Source organism: Notamacropus eugenii, chromosome 6, assembly GCF_028372415.1.
Source record: "Notamacropus eugenii isolate mMacEug1 chromosome 6, mMacEug1.pri_v2, whole genome shotgun sequence".
In the NCBI taxonomy this organism is placed as follows: domain Eukaryota; kingdom Metazoa; phylum Chordata; class Mammalia; order Diprotodontia; family Macropodidae; genus Notamacropus; species Notamacropus eugenii.
The window spans coordinates 106781484-106789158 of NC_092877.1; positions in this window are offsets into that span (position 1 = coordinate 106781484).

A 7675-nucleotide genomic window follows, 5' to 3' on the forward strand; every position below is an offset into this window, starting at 1 on the left:
TCTCTCTGTCTCTGCCTCTTCATACCTCCTTAAGAACCTTGCTCAATTATCTTCTTTCTCACTGATTACTTTCTCTGCCTTCCAGGATAATAATTATTAATGGTTATATTCAATCCAGAAGTATAATGAATTCCAAATCCAGAATGGGCTTTGTTCACAGAGCCTATCATATTGTAAGCACTTAATACATTTTGGTTGCCTTGTAGGGCTTACCCCCTTAGGGGAAATAGCACAGTACAGTAGAAAGAGTGGACTTAAAATCAGAAGATCTGATCTGAATCTTAGCTCAGCTGTTTGCTACTTTTTATGTGATTTTGGAAAGTCAATTATCTGGACCTTAGCTTCCTCATAGAATAAAGGGTAAGATATATGATCCTATAAAACCCAAACTTGATACTGTCTAAATGAAGATAAAGGCTCCTTTAGTATGGAAAAAGAAAGAAGGGGAGCCCAAGGCTATGGGGCCAAAATCCTTACGTGTCTGCTGCTTTTTGTTGAGGCAACAAAGTGTTCCATATCACAATATGGAGGGGAATAGGGACTGAAACTGTGATTTCTTTGATATAGTGATATGTATTGGAACCTACCCCCCTCCCATGAGGAAACTTACCAGGTACAGACCTGTACCTTCTCTGTAACTTATATAGCCTTAAGAGAGCTAAGTGACTTATTTAGTGACACCAGCATGTATTGGAGTTGGGACTCAAACCCAGAGTTTCTTGATTGAGACCAGCTTTCTAATCACTGGAAACACTGACCCACACTGAAATCATAGAAAGCTTTGTAAATGTGAAGAATTTAGTTCCTCTTAATAGAAATAGGTTGGACCTAAAGGTGAGAATCACCAAGTTGATCGAATAGTTCTTGTCTTCTCACTGAGTCAGTAAATAAACCACTCGCCTCTCTGCCAGTTTTATATACCCCAACTGCAAAAGCCCAAAGCATGCCATCATTTTTTGAACTCCTATTTCCCCCCAAACTGTCACCTTTTCTGAACATCCCTATTGCTCTCCAGGGCACCATCCTCCCAGTTACCTGGATTGGAAGCTTACATGTCTTCTTCAGCTGTTCACTATCACCCTCCACCACATATTCAGTCTGTTGTCAAGTCTTGCCTATTCTATCTTCACAAAGTCTCTTGTAGCATCCCCTTCAAGAGATACAACTGCCACACTGATACCACCCTTCATTCCCTTAAACCTGCACTATTGCAATAGTTTCTGATTGGTCTCTCTGCCTCAAGTCTTCCCTCACTACAATTCATCTTTCATTCAGCTGCCTAAGTGTTCTGTAACCCTCCTGCCCCTCCCTATACACACCTATCCACACTCAATAAACCCTAGTAGCTCTATATTACCTCTAAGGAAAAAGTAGAAAATCCTCTATCTTTCAAAGTCCTTCAATATCTGCCCCCCTTTTATGTTCACAATCACCTTACAATTTGCTCTAGTCAGTCTCTACAATCTTGTGACACTGGCCTCCTTGTAGTCCCAGCACAAGATTTCTATCTCCCAACTCTGAGCATTTTCACTGGCTGTCCCTCCCTGGGCATAGATTCTGAATTTAGTAGTCAAATTGTATAGAGAAGTCATCTTCCTTATTTCCTGTCTAAGATATCTGTATTGCTTTCTTCTCATGATTTCATTTCTCAAAGCTATTAGAGAGTCATCCTGTCCTAGAATTTAGGATAACCATCTAACCAGGGCTCACAGTAATTAATTTACAAGCAAAAAATGTAATAGGGATAGTATCCCCTCTTCACTTTCCAACCTAGTCTCTTCCCCTTGGGAAGCAAAGCGTGTTTTGTGTTTGAGCATCATGATGCTTTCCAAAGATTTGAAGACTGTCCTCTCTCCTTGTTGCTGCTGCTTCCTGGTTCTCCTAGCTTCAAGTCTCAGCTAAAATCCTTCCTTCTGCATCGTTTCCATTAAAGCTTGAACCTTCCTTCTGAGATCACTTCCAATTTGCCCTTCATATAATTGCTTGTACATAATTGTTTGCATATACTCTTCTCCATTAACATGGGAATTTCTTGACGACAGGGTTCATTTTTTGCCTTTGTTGATATGCCTAGGTTGAGCACATACTGACATACAGTAAGCGTTTAATAAATGTTTGTTTATTGTATTGTTGACTGACATTTATGAAGCACTTTACATTTATTCTCTCATTTGACCTACAAATAGATGGGTTTTTTTTAAAGAAAGCTTCCCACCAACTTGCTACCTCCTCAAACTACTGCCTTATTTCTCACCTTTCTTTGTCTTCTTCATCATGAATGGTTAATTATTGAGGTTCTTCCTTGGCTTTGTTCACCATTTCTCTATTGACACTGTCCTACTAAAGCTTACTGATGACTTGTTCTAAAAACTAAAGGGTACTTCTCAGAATCTTGGCCTCCTTGACATTTCTGTAGCATTTAATACTGGTGACCACTGCCTCCTTCTTACAATTTCCCCCCATACTATCCTGGCTCTTTTCTTACCTTTCTGACCATTTTTATCTTGTTCATTACTTCATTTTCTTTCTCCTCCATAGCTATGCTCATATGTTTGGTTCATGGGCCTTTTCTTTTCTATATATTCACTCCCTTAGTGATTTCATGCACTGATATGATTCAGCTATCACTCCTGTGCAGATGATCCCCATATCTGTATCTTCAGCCTAAACCTCCCTTCATAACTGCAGTCAATCAGTCACCAGCTTCCACATTTCCAACTTCATGTTATATATCTCCATTTGGGTGCCTTGATAACATTTTAAACTCAATGCATCTAAAACCAAATTTCATTTCTTCTCTTTTTCTGTTGTGACATTCCTGTTCTAGTTACTCAAGCCCAAACCTTGGAGTCATCTTTGACTCCTCCTACTTCCTGCCTGTTCTTCTACCCTCATCCAATCTGCTATAAGTCCTACAGTTTCTAACCACACCATTTCATTTTTATTGCCACCAGCTTAATTTAGGCCTCCAGTTCCTCTCCTGAATTATTACATTGGTTTCTTAGCTATTTTCTGTGTCTCTTAAAATCTACCTGCTAGACCAGGTGTGCAAAACCTGGGGCCTCCAGGGCCCATGTGGCCCTCTAGGTCCTCAAGTGAGTTTGGAATAAAAGGGCCACACTTGAGGACCTAGAGGGCCACATAGGGCCTGAAGGCTCCAGGTTCCCCACCCCTGTCTAGACCAATCTTTAATTGCAGTTCTAATTATGTCAGACCTCCGCTCAAGAAGTTTCAGTGGCTCATCATTGCCTAAAAAATAATTTCCATTTAAATTAGTTTGGCAAGTAGTAAAGTGCTTACTATTCCCAAACCCCTTAGCCCAGCATTCAAATTCCTCAACAATATGGCTCCAACCTAGCTTTCTAACATTGCCTTCCATTATTCCCTTACGTACTTGGGATTCCAGTCAGACTGGGCTATTTGTTATTCTCCAAACATACCTTGTGCTACTCTGAGTCTTCCCTTCAAGAACATTCTCTGGATTCTAGATGTGGTACCTCCCACTTTGGAATGCCCTTAATACTTTGTATCTCTCTTATGGAACCAATATTCTGTCCTGTATTATAATGATTTGTACTTTGCCTTATCTTTCCTTTTGGAAAAGATAGGATCACAGAGGCTTCATCTTTTTTCCTTTTTAAAAATTGATGTTGCTCTTCCATCATATTTATTTCTGAATTTAACCCTTTCCCCACCCTCAACCCCATAAACCTTCTCTTGTAGCAAAGATTAAAAGTGGGGGGGAAGAAACAGTTCAGCAAAATTAACCAATACATTGGCTGCTTCTGACAGTATATGAAGGAATCTTTCCCTAGCTCTAAGGGAAGAAGGTGCACTTCCTTAACTCCCTTCTAAGCTTGACCATTATAATTACAGTTTTCAGGTCATTTCATTGTTCTTTCCATTTACGTTGGTTTTTTCCTAGTTCTGCTTAATTTCACTCTCAGATCAGATAAATCTTCCTATGTTTCTCTGAATTCTCCTTTCTTAATTTCTTACAGTACAATAATATTTGTGTACCACACTTTGTTTAGCCATTCCCCAATCCATGGCCACCCACTGATTTAGAGACTTCAACTTTGCACAAACCAAAATGTCTCATATATAGCAGTCATTCAGTTGCTGATTGTTGATTTAAAAGGGGAATTGTTTCCAAGTTCCAGAGTACTGGATTTGTAGTTAGAAGTCTTGAATTTGAATCTAGACTCTTCTGCTTGCCACCTGTGTGACCTTGGGCAAGTCACTTAATGTCACTGAATCTCAGTTCTCCTTATTTTACAGATGACGGGTTGACTTTATGGCTAAGATATTTTCCAGTTTAGAATCGAGATAAATCCCACCACAGAAAACCTATAATCTATAGAGCTGGAGAGAAGAACCTTATTTTCTCCTTCTGATATAGCTTTCTCTCAGTTTTGTGCTTATAGAAGGTGAGGAGTCATAATTGGAAAGTACAAAGTATTGGGATATAGTAGTTAGGAGGAGGCTGAGTCTTGGAGACAGACAAGTATTTTATCTTTAATTCCCTCAAATAGAAAAAGCACTGTTCTTCTTTTGTTGTTATTTTTTTGTTGTTATTTTGTTAGTCATTTTCCAGGCATGTCTGACTCTTTGTGACCCCATTTGGGGTTTTCTCAGCAAAGAAACTGGAGTGGTTTGCTATTCCTTCTCCAGCACATTTTACAGATGAGGAAACTGAGGCAAAATGGATTAAGTGACTTGCCCAGGGTCATACTATAAGTGTCTGAGGTTAGATTTGAATTCAGGAAGAGGAGTCTTCCTGACTTTTAGCAACCAGGAAACCTGAGTTCTAGTGCTAGATAACACCAAGCTAATTGTGTGATCTTAGGCAACTAATTTCCTTTCTTTTGGCCTCAATTTCCTCATCTGCAACACTGGGGATTGGAGTAGATGATTTCCAAAATGTATTCATGATCTAAAATTCTAAATTTTGTAGTCAAATTGTACAGAGAAGACATCTTCCTCATTCCTTATTTAAGCTTTTTGTAATTTCATTTCCCAAGGCTATTTATCCTGTCCTGGAATTTAGGGAATCAGGGTTCATAAGGACTAATAAGCTTCTCAAACTTCTGACTGTAGCACCAAGGGGCATTTCATGTCAGAGCATGCTTCCCTTCCATTACATCATTCTCAAAAGATTAAAAGGCCACTACCTCTAAAGCTCCCAAATTCTTGCTTATAACCTGACAGTTTCAGGGGAGATATCAAAAGCCATCCAGAAGCCTGTATTTCTGTTTTCAGCTTATTAACTTCTTTCGTGGTATTGTGTTTTATGAATTTACAACCCACTCTGCTCAATAGATCTGCTCAATAGATCTTTTTATTTGTTCTAGAAGTTGCTCTCAAATTCTGAAGGCTGCAGGTCCTAGGATCCCAGGATTTGAGGAATAATAATTCACATCTGGATAGGACTTTCAGACTTTCAGATTCACAGAATGCTTTCCTCACAACATCCCTATGAAGTAAAGAGAGTGGCTACTCTCAATTTATTTTACAGATCAGGAAACAGGATCTGGGATGTTAAGTAATGTCCTCATGGTCACAGTGCTAGTAATGGTGGCAGAGTTAGTGATGACCAGACAGGTTTCTGGCCCTCAAGGCCAGCACTTTTCCCATTAACACACTGACTCCCAGGTCACTCTATGATCTCAGTGATGAAGACATTCCTTCCAGTCTTCAAGATCAAAAGCCAATATGCCTATGTGTCCTATGCAACTCTTGATCATGTCCTTCCATTAGTACACCAGTGTATCAGGGGCTGTCCTCTAGTTCTCTTGACACTGTGAAAATGAAAATGGAGTCCATTGGCTATCACTTGCTCTCAAACATAATCGACTTATATGTGTTTTCATATGCATTTCTTTGATATCCTTTATACAGATTTTCTTTTAAAATCTTTTGTTTATAATGTACTGACTGCATCCTGCTCATGCCAGCTATGCACCACCTCATGGCCCTGTTAGTGATCCCTTCCTACAGTTTTATATATTTTAAATTTTCCTTCTAAACTATTAAGCTTTATTGCTTTTAAAAGGGTGATTCTCAAGGAAAAGGACCCATATGTAAAAAAATATTTATAGTAGCTGTTTTTGGGGTGGCAAAGAATTGGAAATTGAGGGGATGCCTATCCATTGAGGAATGGTTGAACAAGTTATGGTATATAAATGTAACAATACTATTGTTCTATAAGAAATGATAAGCAAGCAGATTTCAGAAAAACCTGGAAAAACTAAAAGATGATTCTCCTTTTTGTTGACCTGAAAACTTTGTTAAGAAAAGGCAACAGGCTAATGCATACATTTTATGATTTAATTAATTAATTGATCAATTCCCCATAAAGAAAACAGTTACATAATGCATTATGGAGCCAGAAATGTTCTGGCTACCCAGTGCAGAAATCTTCTGGCTTATATACATTTTGCCGTGAGAAAGGAACTCTCCTAGTTGAACCAATCATAAATTTAGTAAGACAAGACAATTAACAAAGCAATGTCAGTCAAGTCTTGAGATTCCAAGCTGGGTAAACATATGTCCCAGGTGGTAAGGAAATCCCACCACTAGTAAGTGGCAGGCTTCCTGCCCCAAACAGGTAACTGACACAGGAAAGGGCAAACAATGTTCAATAGAAACCCAGGATGCCTATTTTTTCTTTACCATTAATATCCCATAACATAGTATGTGTCCATTATTCAAGATATGTCATAACATAGTATGTGTCTATAGATAATAAGATATAAAGGGAAGTCCCATTATTCAAGATATGTCATAGGTTAAAGGTCTCCCAAGGAATGCAGAGTCAGCTTTGGCTGGCTTTTGCTGACATAGGAAGAGGCATTCTCTGAGTTTACTTCAGAGAGAACAAAGAGATTATTCTAAAATTTTATATTAAACATTATCATTTTAAAGACCCAGAAAATTTCAGTTGTTCTTCTCTGTACTTTTCACTTCTCTTATCTGTCTTTGGGGTGGGGTAAGAATTGCATGTAGCTAGGTGAGTGTGTGGGGTGCATGTCCATAGTCCCTGCTGCCAGGGAGGCTGAGGCAGGCAGATTACTTGAGTTCAGGAGTTCTAAGCTTCACTGTAGTTAAAGCTGACTAGACCCAGGAGGGAAGGACCACCACGCTGCCTAGGAAGGGGCAAACTGGTCCATATCAGAGAGATGGAACGCAGTGAAGCTTTTGTGGCAGTAAGTAGTGGAATTGAGCCCATGGGCTATTTTCAGCTTTCAGCCTCGTTGAGATGGGGCTGGATTGTATGTAGTGTTCTAAGGACAGATAAATAAGGGCTTTATGCTAATAAACACAGTAAGAGTATTACTTGGGTATGCTGTGTTGTTGAGGTTTGGGGTGACGTGGGGACCCCAAAATACCAACGTGCAGGGTCCTGCTCAAATGAATTCGACACATGCTTTCTTAAAGCCAAAGAAAAACAAAGTTTATTAAAGATTCGCCACATTGTGTTGACTCTTAAGGAGCTTAAGCATTTGTAATGCTTGTATTAACAAGTGGGCCAGATAGAATCTCAGCTAGAGTCTGACCCAGATTGAATTTGAGCGCCCTCAAGGAGGTGAGATAGAATTTAAATACAGAAAAAGATTGTAGGAAATATCTAGAGGTGATCTAGAAGAGACTGGGGTAATAGCTGAAGGCAATT